Source organism: Falco rusticolus, chromosome 6 (genome assembly GCF_015220075.1).
Source record: "Falco rusticolus isolate bFalRus1 chromosome 6, bFalRus1.pri, whole genome shotgun sequence".
Taxonomy (NCBI): Eukaryota; Metazoa; Chordata; class Aves; order Falconiformes; family Falconidae; genus Falco; species Falco rusticolus.
Window position 1 is genome coordinate 60,845,981 of NC_051192.1, and position 24,110 is coordinate 60,870,090.

Consider the following 24,110-nt stretch of genomic DNA (forward strand, 5'->3'; position numbering starts at 1 on the left):
CCTCAGTATTAATTTGCTGCTTCTGTCCTTTGGCTCTCAGCTGGAAGCTGACAGACAGACAACCAAACCTTTAAGAAAATGCTGCCAAAATCGGTGCCCTATAAATCACTGGCTTGTGTGATATAACATGAGTAGGATGTTGGACAAAGTTTTACACATTGCACTTGGAAAAAGAATTTTGCCTTGGTGAAGGAAAACTCTGCCACCTACTGTGTCTTTTCTATCCTTTACCTTGCAGATTTCCTAATAATTTATAATCATTAAAAGGAGATATGGGTAAATGAGTCATTCAAAAAGTCTGGGATGTATATTAATCTGCATGCAAGGCAGATTAGGAATTACTTATTTAAAATTAAGTGGTGAACCTGGAAAAATGACCTGTCATTTCTAGAATGGTCTTGTCAAATCCCACAAGGAAAAATTTCACGTTCTTGCATTTGCCAACTGTTGTAGAATACATCTTGGAGATTACCTGTATGTGGAGCTTGACAGGAGAGTAAAGATGTGCTTTCTCATCTGCTTGCCCAGTTTAGGTTATAGTCTGTGCTTTGTGCACAGAACACTGTAAAAAGGTGGCTTGTTTGCCCACAGAAAAAACAGATACAACTTATTGAAGCTTTGTCTTCCTCATCTTACACAACTTTCTTGCTGTTTATACACTGCAATTGTCTTGTTCCCAAGTCAGATTTTCCAGATCTCCTCTCAGGTTTTTCATACCTCATCAATTGACCCATGGCTGGTGTTCTCCTGAATGAACTTCAGCAGAACAATTTGTTTCACAAACCACTATCACTCAGTGGTACACAAGAGTGTTTATTGGGTACCTCTGTCCACTGTAACTTTTTCTGAATGAAGACTTACTCTTAAGATTAGCTTTATAGACTATGATTTGTTTTCAGAGGAAGATCTTGCAGGTGTTAGTACCTGCCCATTTACTTTCTGGTAAATCATTATCTTGCCATGTGCAGTGGGTTTTGGCCTCTGCATATTTTCCTGCCTTGGCGGAGGGTGGAAACTGGTATTGAACTCTGTAGTGGTGTGTTCCGAGAAGCCACTGCAGGAGCACACTTCATTTATGAACAGCTTTGTTTTAAAGCCCTTTTCAAGGAAACAACATAGCTAGAGCTTTCTAATTTGCATTTTTTTTTTTCCGCTGGCAATACAGAGCCTCATATAGAAGCTGCCAAGCAGTCTTTGAAGAAGAAAGGGCTCAAGACCCATTTTCCAGAGCTATAATGTATGAATAATCCTTCATTTACATCATAATATTTCCATATGGTAAGGGATGTTTCGTCACTACCTGTTATAGTAACAACACTCTAGGGTAATGCTATACACATTTTATTGTTGAAACATCTGTTGAATATTGATTTACAACATATTTGTGAGGCTTCTGACACATTTTGAGATTAGTTACCTAAATAGACTGCAAATAGTATTCTCAACATTTGTAAATAGACAATCTCAAAAGCCCCTATCCAGTAATCCCTTGCCTTGCACAGTGTTAGTTGCCAATACCTACCTTTGGAAACAAATGTTGATTATGTAAATGTGTTTGCCTTGTGAGTTAACATTTTTATATTTCAAATACTTGGTAGCGGGCACTTCTTAATATTCAAATTGCCTAAATTGAAGAAAGCACAGATGCCCTGGTTTCTTAAAGGCTATCTTGCAGTTCATCCAACAGGAGAACTCTGACTTGAACAATGTTCTTTTCTTTATCAGTTTGCTTCTTTACTTGTGCTTTTTTTGGTTGTTTGGGGTTTTTTTCTTTCTTTTTTTTTTCCCCCCTTTATTTCTCTGAACTCTTCAGGAAAGATGCTGTGGTTGCTGAAGCATTGCATCCTTCTCTAGGTATAAAGTGGCTGGAGGGTGTCACAGTCCTTCAGATGAATACTACAGGAGTTCTGCTGGCAGGCTACCACAGCATATTGGCTATTCTAAATGCTTCTGTCCTGCCTCAGTGTCTTCTCTGTGAGTCATTTGTCCTAAGCTTGGTGTCAGTAGTTCATGAATTCTCTTATTTTAGCTAAAAGGGATGGCTCCTTCACTTTCCACAGCACTTGAAATTTCAGGCTATGCATTTTCCTTGCTCTGCTACATCTTATGTGCATCCTTTATAGGCAGTATGTTCTTAGTTAATTATAATTTGGTTTTGTTTAGTTGTGGTATGCTTCTTGAATAAAATTAAGAACGCTGTTTCAGGCTAGAGCAATCATCCCTACACCATTCTCTATTTGGCCTTCAATTACCTGTTTGTTTTTATTCTGCTAACTTGTCCTTATACTTTGTGCTACTGCACACTTTACAAACCTTTTATTTTTTCTACGCTAGTTACATCTATGCAAAATCTCATCCTTCAACTAATTGCTTGTGTCCCCAATGTGATGAATTGCTTTCCTTATCTTTTCTTGTCTGACTGCTCTGCCATAATGCTTTTTAGGCTATAATTAACTCATGGATAGGGTATTTTCCATTACAGTTTTCTCCATACCTTCACAGGTTTGCCTTTGCATACTGTCATCACTGCTTCATACTTTTAAATTTTCTTCTGTACATATTTTGATGTCTTGCCCCCTTTTATCTTCGTGTTTTCTTTGTGCCTTTCTATGAATTATCTTTGTGTGCATTCTCTTTGTGCTTTACATATAGATATAATGTTATCTGCTTTTTCCTGTGTCAGTAGCTTTTGGAGAAGCTATCGTAAGAGCTGAACATTCTTATTCAGGATCTCACAATTTATGCTGCATTGTTTGCTCTTCTTAATGCTAGTCAGTCATTTCTATGGTTTGTCCATATATAGGAGTAATTTTTTTCCCTAGGTTCTTGCTTATTTTATTCAAAAAGCTGTCTGTTGCACACGCATCTTATTGTGGGCTTAAAATGCTCCCACAATTCTTCTGGGCAGAACAAGCCATCTCTCCACATAGGCTGCTGACACAAGAGGCACCTTCAACTGTCAGGGCTAATAGTTTACTATGCTTCTCCCAGATTAGGCAGACAAAACATGCAAAAATAGGAGAAGTATGTTGCAAAAACTGTGGTTGTTATTCCTTTACTCACTCCAAAATTTTTTGTGTCTATAGGGATTCAAAGGATGAGGAAGGCAGGAGAGAATGCGAAGGTCTCCATGAGAGAGAAACACACAGGTGGAACCAGAGACCTAGAAAGCAATCATTCAAAAAATCCTTCAATACATAATAGTGAAGATGCTAAAACATAGGCAAATGGTATTCTGGCATAAAAAGTGTAAGAGACAGTGAAGAGAACTCACTTCATCACCTGGCAACTGGATTTCTCACATTCCTGCCAAGGAAACATCAGTCAATGCCATGAGTATAATGTTTGTGCTGCCTCAGGCCAACACATTGGTTACCAATGGCAGGTACCAAGACTGAAAAGGCAGCAGTGAGAAACAAATGAAAAATTGCACAAAGGCTTGCGTCTGCTTCAGATTTTGGATGTGAAAGTGGGTATTCCTGCAGATTTGGCTTTGACTTAGAAACAGCAGAATGGATAGTGATCCTTACATTTTCTTCTAAATACATGAAAAATACAGTAATAATGGACCCAGTTTTATCTGTCTGTGCTTAAATTTCCTGCCTTTGCACTAAACAGCAATGTTTGCAGCTGGTACAGTGCCAGTGTTTTCTTTAGAAAGATTGAAAGATTATATCACTTTGCCAAGAGCTTAGCCGACTGTTAACTAGTCAGACAATGCTGTGGTCTATAAAAACAATAGAAAAAGAAAGATATATATGAACTTCCTTCTCAGAGTTTATTTTTTCTTATCAGGATTAAGTGAGAAAGGGAGCCAATGAGACTGGGACCATAACAGAAATGTTCTTTTGCTTTGTTTTTTCCATTATTTTTGTTTGTAGCCTACACGCTATCTTTATGACTTTAACATCACTCTATCATCCTTAAAGGGAAGGGAATAACAGCTGAAGTTGGCCAGTAGAGGTTTAGCTGTTAAAAGGAGAAGTAGCTGTATGCTACAAATGGAAAGAATGCCTGTTGTTTTAAAACAAGCAGAACCCTCTGGATCATTGCCTTCAGAGATGCCAGATGCAAGTCCAGGTGGCAGTGAACTTGAAAGCTCATTCTCATTAATATTTTTGCCAATAGCACAGTGATCTTAAGCAGCAGAGATCATATGAAAGGCCTTGCTGAATTGCACTGTTTGTTCCAGTTTCCAGGGACATCATTACATTCAGTGAAAGAGAAGATCTGAGGCAGTGTTAACTTCAAGTAGTATCGCCATTTTCAGATGTTTAGGCAACACATTTGCCCTATGATGTAAGTTTGAGGACCAAGCAGTACCTTTATTACCATTATACAGGTGACTAAATTATTTAAGGTCCCAAGTGGTATTCAGACATCACTGATTATTACTAAAAATTGCAGAACAGAGATGCAGACAGATAGAAGATAGTGAATACTATGCAGGTCTATTTTTACAGAAGGTCACGCTTGCATATAACATTTCTATATTCTTTTTCAAGCAGGGGAGACAGAGTGGACCAAGCAAGAGAGGACAGAACCACCCAGAGACATCACAGTAAGCAATCTGACTCCTCTAAGAGTTGTCACTTCTCAAACTTTCCTTCTCTGTAAGCCTCATGCAGCTTCTCCAAAGAAGTCAAAATAAATGTCTAGGTCTGAATTTGACATTTGGAGTATTGGAAAGTGTTGAAAGAAGGATGAAAATCTACCTTGTTTGCTTTTTTTAGCCTGCTTTACAGAAAATATTAATTATCATAGAAATCATTATAAATCTGTTTGTGCTGCATTTTACTATGTCCTACTGTGTTTAAGTGATTTGTACTTACCTTTGAACATTCAGATTGATAATGCAAGTGAAGATTCATACACATTATTTATACAAAAAGTTAGTTAATAAATACAAGTACATTTTAGAATGAAAAAACAAGCTGACCTTGAGTTGTTCTTTGTCTTGTGTGGGTTCTAATTTTGTGGGAACAATTTTGTACCTGCAATTTAGGTTACTTTAAGATGCCTGGCAAATCATAAGGTAAGATGACTAAGTCAGTTAAACTGCAGGCAGAAATAAATTGTGGGCAGCAGTAGCAACAGTAGTCCTGAAAGAAGAAAGTAAAAACAAAAAAAAAATGTGTTACTTAAAAAGTTTTAAAAGTTCTGGTGTTTTTCTTGCAGAGTCTAGAATATTTTGGCAGCCTTAAAGGTATTATTTGGGCTAGGTTTTCTTGGAAGAAAAAAATTAAATCTCTCCCTTAATAAAAAATGAATGGAACCACATAGAAATGGGGTCTAATTCTTCAACCTAAAGAGAACAAAATCCTGAAATGGTTTTGTGGCTGCTGGAGTTCTGCCACTGGTGTTTCAGAATGGTTTAAAAGTATTATTTGAAATTGAAAGGAATTTTCCTTTTAAACTATCTGAAGCTCAAAAGAACCGGAGTGTACTGAATGTTCACTACAATGTTAGACCCTGTAGAGCTAATGATAATCAGTTATTGGTGGCTGGTGGTGAGTAGGGTACCACAGAGACCTATACTGACTCCCGTACTCTTTGATATCTTCATCAGTGATTTGGATAATAAGACACAGAGCAAATTTTAGAAAGGGTATACTAAATGAGGGGGAAGTGGTTGTCAACACATGGCTGAACTTCCACTCAGGATGACATGGATGACGATGGGACTGGGCAAACTGGAGTTTATGGGTCTCAGTGAGGACGTGCTCTCACTTCTGCTCCTGGGGCAGGATAACCTCACACATCAGTGCAGGCTGAGGGGAGCACCTTGCTGATACCACTGTGGACAAACTTTGAATATAAGGCAACAAAGTGTGTTCTCATTCTGTAAGGCAAAACTGAACCACGTTAGAAAAAGGGCAGCAAGCAGACTGTTAAGTTCTGTCAATCTGCTCTAATTTATTCATGAGAGGAGTGGAGAAGATGGAGAAGGTGCAGTGGAAAGCATTTGTAAGTGACCTAGACTATGAGGGGAGAGGTTGAAAGAGCAGGGCTAGTATAATCTGGTGACAAGGACGACTAAGGATCCTCTTAATAGCAAACTTCAGCTACTTGAAAGGAATCGCAAGATGATGGAGCGGCAGATGCAACAGCAAAAAGCACCAGCCACACACTGCATTTGGGACATTCAGATTGCATTTTGGAAAAAACCTCTTTACCGGGTGCGTGACATGGCAATTGGACTTAGAATCCTTGCAGGTTTCCAAGACTCACCTAAACAAACCTGTGGCTAACATGGCACTCATGATAGTTCTGCTTCAAGAGGAACAATAGCCTAGATGATCTACAGAGGTCCTTTTCAACCAACATGATTATGTAAAAGGAATGTTTACTGCTGTGTAAGAAAAAAATACATTAAAAGAACTCCAAAAAGCTCCTGTAATTACTGTTGTTGAACTGTATGCATTAAAAGATCATAACCATTGGGAAATACCTTTTAAACATGAAAGTCTGTATTAATCACAGTTCATAGTTATGGTAGAAGCTATGGCTTTTGATATGAGTCCAAGATATACTTGCCTACTAGATAGTAATTATGCAGTTTCAATAAACAAGCTAATGAAATAAAACATTTCTGACAATGTTCTTCTGAAAACTCTTCAGCAAGGTTTCAAGAATGTATTTTTATAATGCCATTGTGTGGTTTGGTTTCTGCTTGAGGCTTGATTGTGTGATAAATGACAGCTTGATGGAGATGCATAGCTACCAGTGATTTTGAAAGCTCCATTTAGTTCTCATTATATACTGTGTGCATCACTTTGGTTTTATTGGACTTTTCAGGAAAGGGCTACACCATCATTCTTTAATTCTAAATAGAAATGGAATGCTGTAAATCTCTATACAGAATGACAGCTTACAAAACGTGTTCACTTCTTCAATTCACTTGGCAAGCACACATTTCAAAGTCGAAAAAGTAAGAGAAGCAGCAGGTCAGACCCCTAGCACTTTTGATTATTTTTTATCCCGGAGAGGTAGACAGAGAGAGGATTTAAATCCTAAACAAGGAGTACTTTAGCACACTTGTGCAGCTTCATTACCATAAGTTTGTACTGGTAGCCTCAACAAGAAGAAGCTTATTTAGGTTCATATAATTTCATTCTAAAAGGAATAAAACCCAATCTTTTCAGAACTGGTACATCATATGAAATGTAAATGTAGCAATAAAAAAATGCCATAGTTTCTCAGACCTAAGCCCATTGGTTGTAATGTGGGGTGGGGCCTTGGATGGTTATTTCAATTGGAATGAGAAAATTGCAGACATCAGTCAAACTCACAGTTTCATGTAACTTTATTTACTTGAAAAAATACACAAAGTACTATTTCCCCAAACACAGCATGAATAAAGGCAAGCAGCTCTATAGGCCTGAATCCTCCACATCTGCTCCTCAAATAACCACCTCCCTGCGAAGCCCCATCTCTTTGCATTCTTATTGCTCATTCTCAAATTTCTTTGTCCAATGCACTATGTATTCACTGTTTCCAGCTGATAAGCTAATCCCTCACTAGCAATCAGAGACATAGTCATGTTGTCCTGCATCATAGTTCTTCAGGGAGAGCTCCTTCTCCACTCCCACCATCAGATGCTTTTATGGCATAAAAAGGCTTCATTCTTTCTTTTTTTTTTTTAAGTCTTCAAGGAACTCCTTGGCATACCTAAGGTTTAACAAGGGCAGTGATTTTCTTTACAGTCAATGTATTAGCAGCTGATAACCATCAACCTCTTCTAGCAAAAAAAACCCAACAACCACTTTAAAAGAAATTATTACTATTTCAAATTGTTACTGTAGACTAGTGAGGTCTTTTCATGATGTAATAACTGTTGCATGCCTCATTGAGACATGGCCATAAAAGCAAGACAAATCTTTTAATGTCTTCAGAATTTTTAAAAGGCCAGTGGCCTTCAATGGGGCTTTCTTTGTTAAAGATGGACCTGGAAGAACTGTTACAAAAGCAGCCTGCCAGGGCTTTATTCCATTCCTTTTTACATTGTCATTTCATTTTCTGTTCATATGCTGTATCAGTGCTTAGACCCTTTCCTTCAGTCTCCTGTAATTTCCTCTGATCAGTTAGAATACCTATCATCATTTACTGCTATTACTACTATTGCTTTTTCATTATTACATCTTGATAATTTTTCTGCTAACACCTTATTTTGATTTCCTGACCTAAGAGTCTTTTTATTGTAAATAACCATTTGCTTAATACTTTTCCTTGGAAGATAATAATTCTGTTGAGAAAAAATATAAACTGGAGAGTCCAAAGTTGGAAACTTGGTTTTATAAAACTGGCAAAATACTTGTGTTTTTAAAACCTCAGAAATACTCATTCCTTTTTGTGTGTGAATTATTCTTAGTTAACTAAATGGAGTGCAGCAGCAGAGCTTTGCTAAAACAATACACATCCAAATACATAATTGAAATTAATTACAAATTTTTTATTTATTTTGTTCAGAACATTTAAGCTATTTTGTGAGCAGGGGAAGCTGACATTTCAGCAGGTTGTTATTAAATGACAGCCAGCTCCTAACTTCAGGGCCTATTTAGAGCAATCATTAAGTTTGCTTGGGAGGAGCACAGGAGGAAAGAAAAACCTCGTCCTTTAATCACATATTGAGGAAAATTTTAAAGAAGTGTTCCTTCCTCCACCCTCACAGAAGCCACAGTTGATTTCTGAAGAACAAAGACTGCTGAACCCTACATTAGAATGCTGTCATCTGTCTCTTCTAGAACGGCTGGAAATCATCACTTCACTCATTAACCCGATCATCTGATTTGAATTCCTCAAAATCAAGTCAGGTTATGGCCTGAAACAGTTTATGTCAACTGGAAATCAGTAAATATTTTGAGGGATTTGGCAATCTCTGTAAATTTCATATTACACAAAACCTGCTGAAGCATGTCTAGAGAAATTCAGGCATGCTAATACATGCCTCTCCATGTAAAACTCTCACTGTAAAAAAATACCTTCTACAAATTGAATACAAATCTCTGTAATTTTTTTTGTATTTTTCTTTTAAAGAACCACTAGGGAAATAAAATAAAACAGGATTGTGATTCATCTCAAAAGGGAATTCAAGGGTATTTCAATCAAAAAGAAAAGGATAAAATGTCTTCATAATTTGAACTTGACAGACCTAAATCAGGCCCTGGAGTGAAAAAAATAATAAAACATGATATAATTACCCTTCCCTTGCTCTCTTTTCTTAGTGCAGTTACATTGTTTTATATCTCCTGGCTGATTTTTCATTCTCAAGGAAGTCAGACTTTGGGCATAGTTTAGTTGGTTAATTTGTCTTCCATGCTCAAATTTGACTGCTATTTGTCAATACATTGTAAAATTTTTGGGTGGAACTAAGTTTTAAACCCCGTTTCTAATTTCCTGCAATTCTCATAAAAAGAGAGAGCTGGGTAATAGAAATTCAGCCTTCTCCCCCACCTTAGCTTCATATATTGAGGGAGAAGACGACAAACAACCTCCTAGACAAAAGCAAGAGTAAATGAGGCAGTACAAGTTCTGCTTACAGAACAACACCCTTCCTATGCTACAACTGCAAGAACACCAAACATTAACTTTTCAACAAACCAGACAAACAGGTATGGAAACATCAAAATGGAAACCAGGAGTAATATATTCTGCTAAGTTGCTTTGGCACAATAATTTCAAAGGTTTTGTTTCACAAGACCTTTTTGACAAATTCTTCCAGCAACTGCCTCCAGAAGCCTCAAGACTGGTGTTCAATACCCTTTTTGAACTTATAAAAAATAACTAAAACAGCCCTTTTACAATCCAGGGATCATTCCTAGAGAAGTGGCAATTGTTGCTATATTATAGTAACCAGGAGCCTTTAGGATTCTAGGCCTTTGATTTGCACTTCCAGTGAAGATATGCAAATATTTTGTTAGGATTTTTCATACAATTTTCCCCAGTCAACCACTAACAGACAATATCACAGTAGTGATATTAGTGTGCTTCTGGAATAGCACCCAAGAGAGAAGAGAATAGCTGCTCACCATTTTCTTTTATTGTTGACCTTGTACAGAGGCAATAGTGAGGCTTTCTTTCAAAACACTTATTTCTGCTTTCACAAAATTATTAGTCTTTCCCAGTCCATGATTTATAGTCCTTAAAAATAGCTGCCAATAAACCAAATCCCTCAACACAATCCTTTAAGATTAAAGCCTTCACTTAGAAAGAAAAAAAACCACAAAACCACAAAAACCCCACCAAAACCCCACCATCCATCCCTTAATTTCACCAAGAGTTTGACTCTTTCATCCTAAAAGGCACATAAAAAGGCAACTTTTAAATAAAAAAAACCCTGCAGAATTCATAGAGGACCTGCTGTTCCTCAGTGAGGCAGCTTGGCAACCCAGACTGAAATAACTATTAGCTATTGAATTCTATACATCAAAGAAAGACTAGTAGAGGCTGATGTTTTCTCAGTCTTGCTGGATTAACTTTCTCTTTTCCAGAAAGAATACCAACCTGGAGCTGAAGAATTTTTCCAGGTTGGACTTTCAGAGACTTCTGAGGTCCATTCAACTGCATCTTCCTTAAACTTAGATAGATGGTTGATTTTGACCTAATCCTATAAAGATTGAATCCTTTTAATCCTTGATTTTTGTCTATATACATGTCTAGTGCCCTAGCATGTGCCTATAGCATGTTTTGGCTTTACCTATTTATGATGCAGTTTGGGGGAAAATCCATTACCAAGTATTACTGCCTTTCTCTGGCACAAAAAGAGGCTCTAAATTCAACCATAGGCCAAGGTAACTACAGATCTAAATGTTCATAATCAAGCAGTGTTTTCCCATTGCGCTTGAGACTGATTCCATTGTGATAAAATTGATTGTGACAGCCTAATTTAGTAACCCTGGGATGCTTGTTTATATTGTTTGTGTGACATATTTCACAAAGTCCACTACTGATTTACTTACAATTACGTTATAACTGTATTGCTTCTCATGTTTTTCCCCAAACATTTAAGAATCTGACGGCAGAAGACAACTTAGTATTACATAGATATCAAAATTCTCTTTTCTGAAAGAATAACATGAAAGGATTCAGGTTTTTAGCTGTTTTGTAACACTTTCCATTCATAAATTCAAAAATATTTTATGTTAATAGAAACAGGTAAATGGACATCAGTTCAAAAGCAAATTTAGTCCTTTTCAGAATACACACCAAGAGGAAAACTGGCATTAATTTCCAACATACATACATTTTTTAAAATAACATTTTACAACTACTGGGTTTGATTTTCACGTTGTTAAAAATAAATTATCACCTGGTCTGAGAATAAACTAGAAGAGTCAATAAGATGATAAAACAAGCGGAAGAATAAATACAAATATTTAAACCCTCATCCAACTGTTACATATATGCAAATATCAGAAGGACCACTTCACAGTGATAGGCATGAAGGTATTTGTCACAAATTGAGTGACCACAAAAACATTTGGGTATAGCCACCTTTATGTTTCTTTGTCCCATAGCAGATTTCACATTATATGTGATTTATGGGAGCAGGGGATCACAATAGGAATCACGATAGCTGACAAGCTAACTATAAATCAGATTGAGATAGAAACTAAATTCAGTCCCAGAGCCATTTTGTAGTGCTGAAAGCTTTTTCCCACTCTGTATAATGGAAAAACAAATTTTCATATTGTGAAATCTCAGATACTTCCCATCACTTAGTTAACAAAGGAAAGTTGGCCCTATGAAATTATCAAAAACCAAACCAACCAAAAAAACACCATGTCTTTTAAGGTCCAGATGCACTTCCCTTCAAAGCTGTCATCATGCCAAGCCTTTTAAATCAGGATCAGACTGCCCTGGCTTCCTCTGTTATGGAACAGAAAGAGTCACATCCAAACTGCAGTTTTGCTCACTTAACCTCTGAATCACCCTTGGCAAAAGCCTCTTTCTCTCTTTCTGTAATTACAGCATGAGCAAATTACAGGGGCTATGCATCCACCTTAGGCATCTCATGTTGCCATTGCAAGACAAAGAAGCTTGAGTGCCTTTACCCATCCTCTTTCCACCCTTCTTTAGTATATGTACATGAATCATACATATAATTTGGGGGAACTAAAGCAAAAATACAGCACAGAACCATAGCCATCCTGCACTACAGTCCACAACATTTAATTATCATATTATTCTGAGTACACAGGTTTATTGCAGCAAATCCTCTGGCAGGGGAAGAGTAAAGCTATTTAGAACTCCTATGTTATTATGCAATTCAGCAATGTGTCACTTCTGTCAAAAACCAGCAAGACCCTTCAAAGCACATTTGTGTTAATTCAGGTGTTGTAACTTTATTGTTTTGTTTCTTAGATTGTTTGCACTGGCATAAATAGTTGCAAATCTCTTTTGGGGCCAAAGACTTATGCAGTAATTAAGACCTTGCATATTACTGAGTGGAACACAACGCTGAAGTTGAACCCCAAAGTCCAAAACACTGCATCAAACCTTGTGCTGATGTTATTCATTCTACAGAAATGTTCCTGTTAATAGCAAGACTGAATATTCCTATGTGTTTTGCATAATTTCCCACTAAAACCATTCAAAATTAGTTTTTCCAAACCTACCAATTAATAGCAAGTGTCTCCTACTAGTGCTGTCATAGAAAACCTTCCAAGGCTTCTCTCTCTGCATCCCCAGCAAAAATTCATTCTTGACAGCTATACTGGAAGTTACTTGCTAGTGACAGTGGGAAGCTTTGACACACTGAAGGAATATTTACTTTATATTTTCTTTTCTTTACACACAATTTGAGGTCACTTCACTTTCTGGGAACGTGTCATGGAATCAAGGGTAGGAGTCTTAAAACATGTTTCTAATGGTCTGTTCCAGAACCAGTCCACATGAGTGCGGCTAAGGAAAGCAAACTGCACCTAGACTACACCCAAACATTCTGCCATTGATTCCATTGGGAAATCTAGCTGTACAACAAAAAGCATCTGCTAACCCTGAGCAGCAAGCCAGGTATAAAGAGTTCTGTCATTATTTATTTAAAACAAAACAATAAAATGTCATTGATGCAAACTTCATTTCAGTAAAATGCTTAAGAAAGTGACACTTCAGTCTAATCAAACCATGCATAGAAAATTCAGCATTCCATAAGCTTTCATAAGTGTTTAACAAAGACATGGGAATACCAAGAAGGATGAAGAATTGCCAAGCAGTACAAGGCAGTATTTGAAAGAGTAATTCTGTGAAACCATCAGTGCAGACTTAGACTGAACATCAACAAAGTTTTCTTACTGGCAAAACCTTGAGCTTGTTCAGTCCAGCATAAAAATCTAAAGCAATCTTACGGTTCTCTGCTATTAATGGGCATTAAAACATTATTTTCCCTTCCAACATTGATGGGTAAGCATACTTTAAAGGATTAATAGCTAAAACCTCTCATGTATTAATTTCTAACCATTCATTTCTGCCTGTGACTAAAGTCACTGGCATGTAATGCAACACTGCCATTTTTTCCCCATTGCCTCATAAGAATCCTGCCCCTTTCCCAATCTGAAAGCATGCTGTCATGTCTTTGTGAGATATGTATTTTTTCTGAAGAATGCTGTATCAACATACTCATCTTCAGGAACAGTAACCAGCTGAAGTGTGCTCCATAGATTAAAGCACAGCATGCAGAATACTTCCACCCTAGCAGACGCTATGGGGCACATCTTGGGAGAGCATTATACTGACTAAATTCTTGTCTAGAGTAGGATAAAAGCTACACTTCAAAAACATCTGCTTGACAAATTAAAGTTATGTCAACAATAACTAGTAAAAATTCTAATAGCTATGGCAACAGCTAAGGACCTTGAGATTATGTCACTTTTTTGCAATGTGAATGCTCCCCTTTTGTGGGAAATTTAATTAAAACACTATTTGGTGAATTAGGGGACAGCTTTTCTTTGTTTCTACTCTTTGCTTACAATTATGACTGTTCAACATTTTGTGATGCAGAACAAATGTTAATGGTAAATTGCTGGAGTGTGATAATTGATTTCTTTATTAATAAAGGAGATTTAATGCTCCATGGAAAGCTTGATCTAACTCATCATTAGATATTTTGCTTTAAGAGTCATCTACAAAGTGCAGTTCTTCACCTTGAAGGGGGCTTATTCCTCTTAGTAAGCATAACTGCCTTTGCACAACTGCTCATCATGTGTGGGATGTGATATTTTGGAATCGCTAAGTGCTTAACACTGTCATTAACTTCCTGTGGGACTGTGCTCAGCACTTCTAAGAGCCAATTCTGTGGAAAATTAATCTGTTCTGCCATTAAACGTGGATTTTTAAAGTGCAAGGAGACCCACAGCAGCTTATGATGAAGAAAAGTAGGGGGGCAGGTCTGTCTTAATTTGAGTGTGTATGCAACAAGCCCTTGTCGCAGGTATCCTGCAGATCTCAAGCAGAGAGCACAGCAGAAGCCTCCAGAGGACAGGCACATGATAATGCCAAACACCCAAAAGCACAGGCACAGTTCACCAACCATCAATTACTGGTCACTAAAAGAGTACAACCTAGAGACATTCATAAGCTCTACCCCATCCTGTTATAGGATGTTATGAAGAATCCATACCCCACATATATAAAATATTACACATCTAGTAAAAAAATGGAAGAGGTAACAAGCACCTATAAAAACAGCACAGCCACAACCTCCAGGAACAGAAGAGACAGTTTGTTCAACCCAATGCAGGGCACCAGACCTGACCCATTCCAAGGTTTATCCACAGCACCTTACCTTCACTGGGAAAAAAAGCACTGTTTGCTGATTTACCCTTTATCATATTTTGCCTCTCTGCTCAGCAAGTGTATGCAGAACATTACCTTTTACTATATCTTGTAGTAAATGCATTAGAATTTTAAAGAGCCCTGTGTATGTATGTGTGTGTGAATGTGTCAATACCGAAAAGGAAATCTGCAGAAGACACCCTGTCCTTCACTGTAGCATAAACAGTTGCCACACTTTGGGCATTACCACAACAGAATATATAGTGATAGAAAAATACTAGAAAAAAATATCTGTGCCTTCCAAACAAAGCAAAGCAAACAAACAAAACAAACAAACAAAAAAAGTGAGAGCATTTTAAATTCAGATACTTCCAGATGCCAACAAAGCAACCTTTCTTGTTGGAAGGTGTAGTTCCAAGATGACATTAGTGCAAGCCAAGCTTTCATTCTGATAGACGATATCACTGTCCCAGCTGAGCTCTGTGCACACACTCCAAGTCCGTTTGTTTAAATCACCTGCAGCTAACAAGGGGTGATATGAGAGTAAACTGACAAGTGTGTGAAAATCGCCTGAGGTCAATTATGAATGCAATTTAAGCAATAGTTTTTTCTAGAATACACCAAAGGACTTCCATAAGGATGTCACAGAGCTAGTCCTGAGGCATATGTAGGATGCCAGAATGTTTTTAATGTTTTACAATATGAAATATTTATTCCCTGCTATGTTACTACTTTTGTGAGAATTATTAAATCTCATTTTAGAGTTACTAATGACTCATGTCAAACAGACCAAAAAATGTTAAGAACCAAAACTCCAGTTACTGCAATTCAACATATTCTGAGTAAATGGAGCCTCAAGTGCCATCTAGCGTAGACCTGAAAATAGTTCTAGCATGAATTCACTCCTCTCATGTTACTTAATTCCTTACTATGTCTATCAAAGAAGGTGTGTTGCTGCTTTTGGTTTCTACAGACACATGTGAATATAATTCGTATTTCAGAAACCTTATTTAACTTCAAATTCTACTATCACTAAGAAAGTAATTTCAGCAAGATGTTGTTTTTGGTTAAATTTTCAAATCAGAAAAAGGAATTTTTTTTTTAAAGTTGCATCTTCTATTGTTCAAGGACAGGAATTTGTAGCAGAGGCAGGTTCATTTATTTGATATGATTTAAAGCCAAGAATCAATACAAAACTGAGAAGCCTCATCTCTTGTGAGTGTCTGTCCTATGGATTCTGATGTCCAGTATTCTGCTAAGTGAAAACAGCAACCTCTGCTTGGCAGCAGGACCCATTTGTGTCTCTTTTCTCCAGCCACAGAGGAACTCGCTCTCAAGTTCACTTCATACAGTCTTAAATGTGATTGAAATTGTTCCACAAGCTCAAAAGAATACTAAGGAGTGCCTAACAGACAGTACAACTGGAAAGAAAATTAAAAAAAAAAAATATATTAAGTCAACCAAATAAAGCCCTTGAAGAAGAAAAGGCCATGAATATGAAATAATTTTAGTTGTTTGGTTTTTTTTTTAAAAAAAGTCAGTCCTGATTGTGCTATGTCAGAAGTGTGGCCTGCAACTACAGATCAAACAGATCTAAATTTTATCAACACCATTATACCTTACATGGTGCCAGGTATTATTTTTAAAAAATGGAGGCCGCTTGCTAAACTCTTTGAGGAAGGAAACTATTTAATATTTGGGTATTTTACCAATAACATCTGATATTCATAACCTTATATCCCTTGAGAGTACCTTGGGCACTTTGATCATTGATACATCTAGGTTTTGCACCTTGCTTTTTCTTTGTTTTACAAATGAGTGCAAAATATATTGTAAATAAGTCCATATATAACAATACATATAACCAAAATTACACACATACAGAGAAAAAATTGATCAGAAAACTTACTCTTTGTTATTTAATTTCAGCATGTACAGACATGCTTTTTTGCAATAAAAAAGTATTTTCTATAAAATTCAGTAGGGAAAGGAAATATTTCTCAATACATTATTCTTCATTCCAAATCAGAGAAGCAGACCAGGAATCATGTACAATATTACCTACGCAACATGCATACCAACTTTCAAGACAGCTTTTTGCCTTCATTTTATTCGTGCATTCCTGTCCTTATAAGAAGGCTGTTTGGCCTTCACCAGACACAAGAAAGGGAGAAAGCCTACCAGGCAGAAGGAAATGCCAGGATCAAACAGTTAATCCCGAGAACCTTATTCCTGCAGGCCTTCAAATTTACACAATGCTTTTTGGCTGATTTCTCCTACTTCATATTGCACGGCTCAAACCACACAACAATTTAAAATTTGAGCTTACCGTTGAAGTGCTCCCTGAAACAAAGTCGAGGGAAGTACAGAAGAAGAAATGTCAGTTCAATGAGCTGTGAAAGCCATGAATAGTGTTCTGCTTCTGCTCCCTGATTGATCAGGTAGTATATAAAGATGCCAAACTCCAGCTGACTTCAGTGAGACTCCTGTACTTCAAAATGCAGAAGAACCCACCATATTTTATTTTTTTTTTCCTTAAGTAGGTTTCTCCCCTTCTTATTCCCGAAATATAAGTAAAAAAATCAGAATGTCTTCTAGATTTCCTCATTGGGCAGTCATTCATTCCTTGCTACTGATAGAATAAACTCTAAATCAACCAGCTTTGTGGCCAAAAGCAGATTCAAACTTAAAATCAGTAGGATGCTGCCAAAGTTTCTAAAGAGAATCTACATATCTACAGGTATAATAATTATGATAATATCTCATCTCTTCATGATGCCAGTAACCTAGAACCAGATTCTGAAACAGAACTACTAAATCACGTCACATATGAGGTGGACTAAAGTCTTTTTTGGATACTGACGCTTTCAGCATAGGCAGACAGCATTCATACATAACCCTCAATGTTACACTAGCTAATAAACATACTATTTATTCCAAATGCCAGAACAGAAAAAAAGCATGACATATACTCCATGGTTAAGTGTTAACAGAGTTTTTTCTGCAGCAACCAGGTATATATACTGCATGCAACCAGGTCTGCTGATAATTCTCTAAAGCTGTCCTCGTTAATTGCAGTGCAAAGACAGGTAGCACATTAAAAATAATAATAATTTAAAAGAAAACAGTGATGAGGTCAGATGAATCTTTGTTTAAATTATGCAAATTTCCAAACCAAAGAAGTCAAGGTCATACTACTCATAGCTTTAATTTTGCTCCTACAAAACATGGTGTTTTCTGGTAAACAGAAAATAAAGCATAGTAAATTAAGTTTTCCTTGTAATTTTTCCCATAGCTTCTTTCAGTTGTTTTCATGTCTGATTTAGAGAGCTAACAATTTTAATTCATCTGATCATTAAGACTGCCCCTTTACATGGCCCCTGAAGTGCTCTACCATTGTGCCACATAAAACTCACATAGCCCATTCCCCATGAAAGGAGCAGGCATGGCTGCTGTCTGAAGTAGCTCACTGCTCATTTCCTATGCATGACAAAAAAACTTCATTATCACCTTATTTAAATGAAGTTATACATTTCTGCACTGATTTCAGTAGCTGAAGGTGTCAAAATGCTATTTGGCGTTTTGTCGTGTGCTATGGATGGTTAGAATTAATACTACTAACTTTATTATCATCATTATGATGTGTATAGCATTTTTATATGCATATACAAGCTCCTCAACAGCTGGAGATTAATGACATTTTCTGAGCTATATAAGAAGAGGAAGTACAATAAGGTATTTTGTTCTTTGCAGAGCAACTTTCTCTCTGAAAGTAGGCCCGGGAGCCTTAATAGATTTCCCATTTCTGTAAACTCTATTATTATGAAGACTTACTAATTGGTCATAACTTCTTGATTCAGCTATATATACCATCTCTTATTATGGCAATAGTATATATTCTTTATACTTAGGGCTCATTACAATGTGCTGCTTTTCATCACACCATCCCTTTTCGTTATTATGCCTTGTACACATGCTGTAATTTGCTAATATTAATATTCTGCTCTGGAACTCTAAACTGATAGAGTAAAATCATCATTATTGGGACACTTTGCCAACCAGAACAAGCTGTTGTTCCTACGAAGGCTACAGTTTATTAAAAAAAAATCTTTAAAGGCTAAAGAGGAAATTAAATCAAAACAAAAACAAAGGAACAAACAAAAACTACGCTGTGCTGAATGAAAATAACTGCACTCCAAGTGGAATTCATTGCAGACACAACCCTTTTGACTCAGTGGAATTGGATCTAATAACACCAGGGATCAATTTCAACTATTGTCTTTATTTCATTATTTACTCTTTATTTTAAAAAGATCAGAATTAAGGAAGAACACAAAAATTATCATTTATTTAACATCTGGTTAAATTCTACTTAAACAGTTGCCATTATTGACAACATTGCCTCCTTTACATGGGTTGTGTTGGGTTGTTTGTTTGTTTGTTTGTTTGTTTGGGGGGGGGGGTGTTGTGTATTTCTTGGGGGTGGAGGGGTATTTTGGGGGTTTCTCTTTGTGGTTAGAATTATCCCAGCTCAGTGTTCATTATGCTTATGAGTGTCAGATTAAATTGGTTCTGAAAAAAATGCATCTGATAAATGGAATGCAGATATCCAAGAGCGTCCATGTCATTCCATTTTTACCTTACCAGATCATTGCATTCATATTTTCTTGAGACTTCCTAGACCATACTGCGCTTTCTTGTCTTATAAATTAATATCCCCTTGAAGCTCTATATGTTCCACATTAATAAAGGTTCCAAAATGGATGAAGATGGATTGCAGTTTATTTCCTTAGACCATCATGGTACCAGATAAATAGTGTGAAGTTTAATGCTGCATTTAATCAGATCTGATATATGTCAGTTGCCAAATGAGCAACTGTTATGCTTCTTACCCTGTGTTAGGTGATTCATCTGCCCTCAAGGGAGCTCAGTTCAAAAAGTCATTCCCAGTCAAAACTAATGCTACAAAAAAAGAAAATTTTCTACTGGTAGCAGCTAGCCATTAGATTATTTTCTCTCTAGCATCAGACTATACCTGATGAGTGTGTTGTGTGACGTTTCAATCTGCAGCTTCAGGTTCGCATTTTTTTAGGTAGACACCCAGAATATTGTGGCCGGATGATAGAAAAGACAAGAGAAGAGACATTTTCAATAGCATGGTCAGCTTAAACCAAACCTTGCTCTGAAAATCCAGTGAAATCCTATTTCTGAGGTTCTAAAATTAGAGATCACTATTCAAAAAGGGACTTAAAACTTACAAAGTGGAGTTTCACTCTCAATGTACACAAGTCTATTGGGACACTGAAACAGGTGTCAAAGTGGAAAAAACATTTGCAGAAACATTTTAAGATGAAGTATATCAAAATCAAGAAGTTCTAATATATCGGTTTTGTAGTTTGAGTTCAAAATTAGATCTAATTATCAGACAGTTCATTGAATATTGGGTTTTGACTCAAGAATATATCCCGAATAAAATCTTTGTTGGCCAGGTGTCACATAACGGATATGAGTCTGATGTGTGGCTGGGGTGTGAAGTCCCCCACCCCACCCTTCCCCTTGAGTCACGAGGTTCAGAAACGATCCCCTTGTTTTCTGAACTCCTTCTCAGAGAGGAGTCTAGGTGCAGCAGATCCAATCCTAGTCTCAGGCTTGGTCAACAGTTTAAGTCTAAAGGATACAGCCACTCATCAGAGTCAACATTTGCCTGTCAGAGCCCTCTCAAGGACTTTCACAGAAACAGTTTCACAAAGTTGAAAAAACATTATCCAGATGACAGATATAACAAATTCAGATTTCACTTTGATAAATGTACTTATGACAACAATCAAGCTCAAACTAAGAGTTCAGTGCTTTTGTTAACAATGCTTCCCTATGTAACATTAGGCATAGAAGTACAAGTCTTACCTAAAATGCATCCCTGTTTGGGGAGGAGAGAGGTCCAGGCCCATCAGTCTGCTCAGTGGTTGGAGTTTTCACCCTCAGAACGGAGGATTCTAAATGCCAGCTTTACACTCACAGGGAGGTGAGACTAAATCAACTATTGTGTGCCAATAGACCCTTAGCAAGGATTGTAAATTCTGGAAGGTCAGTGGGGCCCTATGGTTCAGCATGGGGTGGAGGATTCAGTACAGATGTAAGGGGGTCTTCCTGCTTTTTACTGAAGCAACACTGGGCTGTAAGACCCTGGCCCACCCTGAGCAACACTCAGTTAGGCTGATTGTTAGACCACATCTATTATCTGTTTTGTGAGATCAGCTGTTGCTCAAGTCAGACCCCTGAAGCCACTTTGAGTGAATACAGCCATCAGGACCAGACCCATCCATTATCACCACCATTGGTGGTTTATTGCTGTGGAAATAAAGGTCAGGATGGAGGGGGAGCACACCACCACACTAGGTACCTCAAAAGTAGATACAGTAATTGTAGTTTTTTTCTAGTTATTGGTTGATGAGAGCCATTCTGTTTCCCTTCACTATGTAACCTGCAGTTAATGTAGTTTTACTCATTTTGTACAATAGCTGCAGATCAAAATTCCCTGAGGAAAACCTATCAAGAAACATGACTTATTTTTTATACAGCTGAATATTTACATGAGTGAAGAGAAACCATAGTGGTTTGCCTTTAAAGTCAGTTTAATGTGGACTGGGGGGAGGGAGGGGAAGGGGCATGATGCTTTTTAATGCTTTCATTGTATAATTAGTTATGCTATATTCTATTTCATACTACACTAGCCTTAAAAAAACAATTTCAGATGACCAAATTGGTGTTTTCTGTAATTTTTTTTTTCTTTATTTCCAAAGTTGCCTTTGATTGCTCTTAATTTAAATCAGTATTTAGCCGAGGAGGTCAGACCTCAAGCCACACCCAAAAGATTTCCTGCCAGACTTCGGCAGGAGCTGTACATTCACCTACATACAATAAAATATTTAATATGCATTAAATTAAGTATTCTAATGGAATAAAATGGAATCCCTAAAGGATGTTGTGAAATACTGCAGAACATTTTTACGGTTTACGTCAGCATATCCACAGGCTCCCATTCAAACACATGCATAGATCACTGCAACACAAATTTAAAGGCATGTGTCTAAGCACACTGGGCTGCAGAAGCCAATTATCAATGTTATGAATACTGACATTTTACTATTTTTCTTCCTATCATTCCAGTATTTAACATGTTAATAGTAAGCATTATTTTATATGTAAATTAGGGTAATACTTGAACTTTTTTTTCCTCTCTTTCCCCTTTTCCCCATATCAACATCGGGGGCTCATAGTGGGATTAATTTTACTGTATTTATACCTTGGCCATAAATTATTTTTGTGGTCAACACAAGGAAAATGGATCTCCACATTACGATTCATCTGATCTATTGAAGCTGAGGAATCTTAAATATTTTAGAAGGAGGTATTTCACCCTCTGGAAGTGCTAAAGCACATGTGGGCTTTTTGATGCCTAAAGTAAGGGAAGTAATTCTCACCACCCTTTGCTTCGCAGCACACTTCCAGATTAAGTTAAAATGGAGATATTTCAATAGTTGAGTGTATCTGAGGTATGTTCACAAACCCCTAACACAAATCTTCCATAAACCCCAAAGCTACAAAAGGAATTTAAAACCTAATGTATTTTTAAATGCTTATCCCCAGCAAAGTCACTTTCAACCTGGAGTACCTGTGTGGACTGGGATTTCTACAGACTAAAATCATAACCAGCTTCCAAGTATACACGTATGGAAAGGTTCGACTGTTAGATTTAAGTATAATTTTGAGTAATGAGAAAAACATTGATCAGTAAAGTTTAGTGTCAAAATTCACATATTTAAAACTTGGTTTACATTTCCTAGGTAGTCCAAGAGTGGACAAAGCAGCGCGTTCATCTGCTGCTCAAATCAAGGTGAAGTCACACAGCACAGTCTTTGCAACAGTGATGTACCTATTGAGAGGAAAGGGAGTCACCTGCTTACCTTGTGTATTGTCATGGATTTGTAATCCTACCAGCCTTTAGTATGATTAGAGATTGCTAAATTCAAAACCAGCTTTTCTCACACTACTTGCTATAACATACAGCCAATATGTTTGCTTTTTTTGACAGGAGCATCGTTAATATAGTTGTATGTATTGTCCACGGGCATGTCAATAAAGTAACAGGTTTCCAGCAGGATCAGAGCACCTATGAGAATGCAGTAAGTATAGAACAAAGTCACAATAAGGAATGACGGCAAGTGTCATTAATTAAACAACCTGTATGTAGTTGCAGTATTGTCTAAGTGTATACATAAGTGTGCACTGTTGATCTCTAGGGGCTTTCTCACAGAGCAGGTTAACTATCTAGAGCAGCTACAGAAACTGTAGCAACGAAAGTCATCACAATTTTTATTTTTGAAAATGGGTGGTGAGAATTTGGCCTTAGCTCCCCTGAAATGTGAAAGGAATATATAATACCTGCCTCCTTTACAAATAGGAAGAACTTTTACAAGACATGAATATCAATATCACATAAATGGATCCATCTTATCTGAAAGTAAAACACATCTTTGCTATGTACTCAAATGCAGACAGTAGACAGGGAATGTTAATAAGGGGATATGAATTTTACCAATGACACAAAGGAGGGCAGCAGTTTTGAAATAGATGTGAAATAGTGTGCACATGCTAATGCCTGCCCATACTGTTGCAAGAACACCGTGTTGCTTACACAAAACACATAGTGTTCAGTTAAAAAACCTGCCAAGGATATACATAATGTGATGTAAATTCGTTAGCAAGACAATGCCAAATGTTTCTCATAAAAATCAATGAAAACCTGCTTTGCAAATCCTGTGTTTGGCATCCAGCAGTACAAATGTACTTCTTTTTCCAGTTAGAGAAATCCACCTTCCCTATTTTCATTTCAAACTTAGGCATTAGCAAATATGACCTAAGAGCAAAGAAACAGAGCTTGGTCACTTCTGTAAACATTTATTTTTAATGCAAAAAAAAAAAATAATAATCATAGAATCACAGAATGGTCAGGGTTGGAAGGGGACTCTGGACATCATCTAGTGCAACCCCCTGCTAAAGCAGGTTCCTCTAGAGCAGGTTGCACAAGATCGCATCCAGGTGGATTTTAAATGTCTTCAGAGGAGACTCCACAGCCTTTCTGGGCAGCCTGTTCCAGTGCTCTGTCACCCTCAAGGTAAAGAAATTCTTTCTCATAGTCAGGTGCAACTGCCTGTGTTGCAGTCTGTGCCCATTTCCCCTTGTCCTGTCACTGGGCACCACTGAAAAGAGGCCGACCCCATCCTCTTGGCACTCACTATTAAAATATTTGTAGACATTGGTAAGGTCCGCTCTCAGTC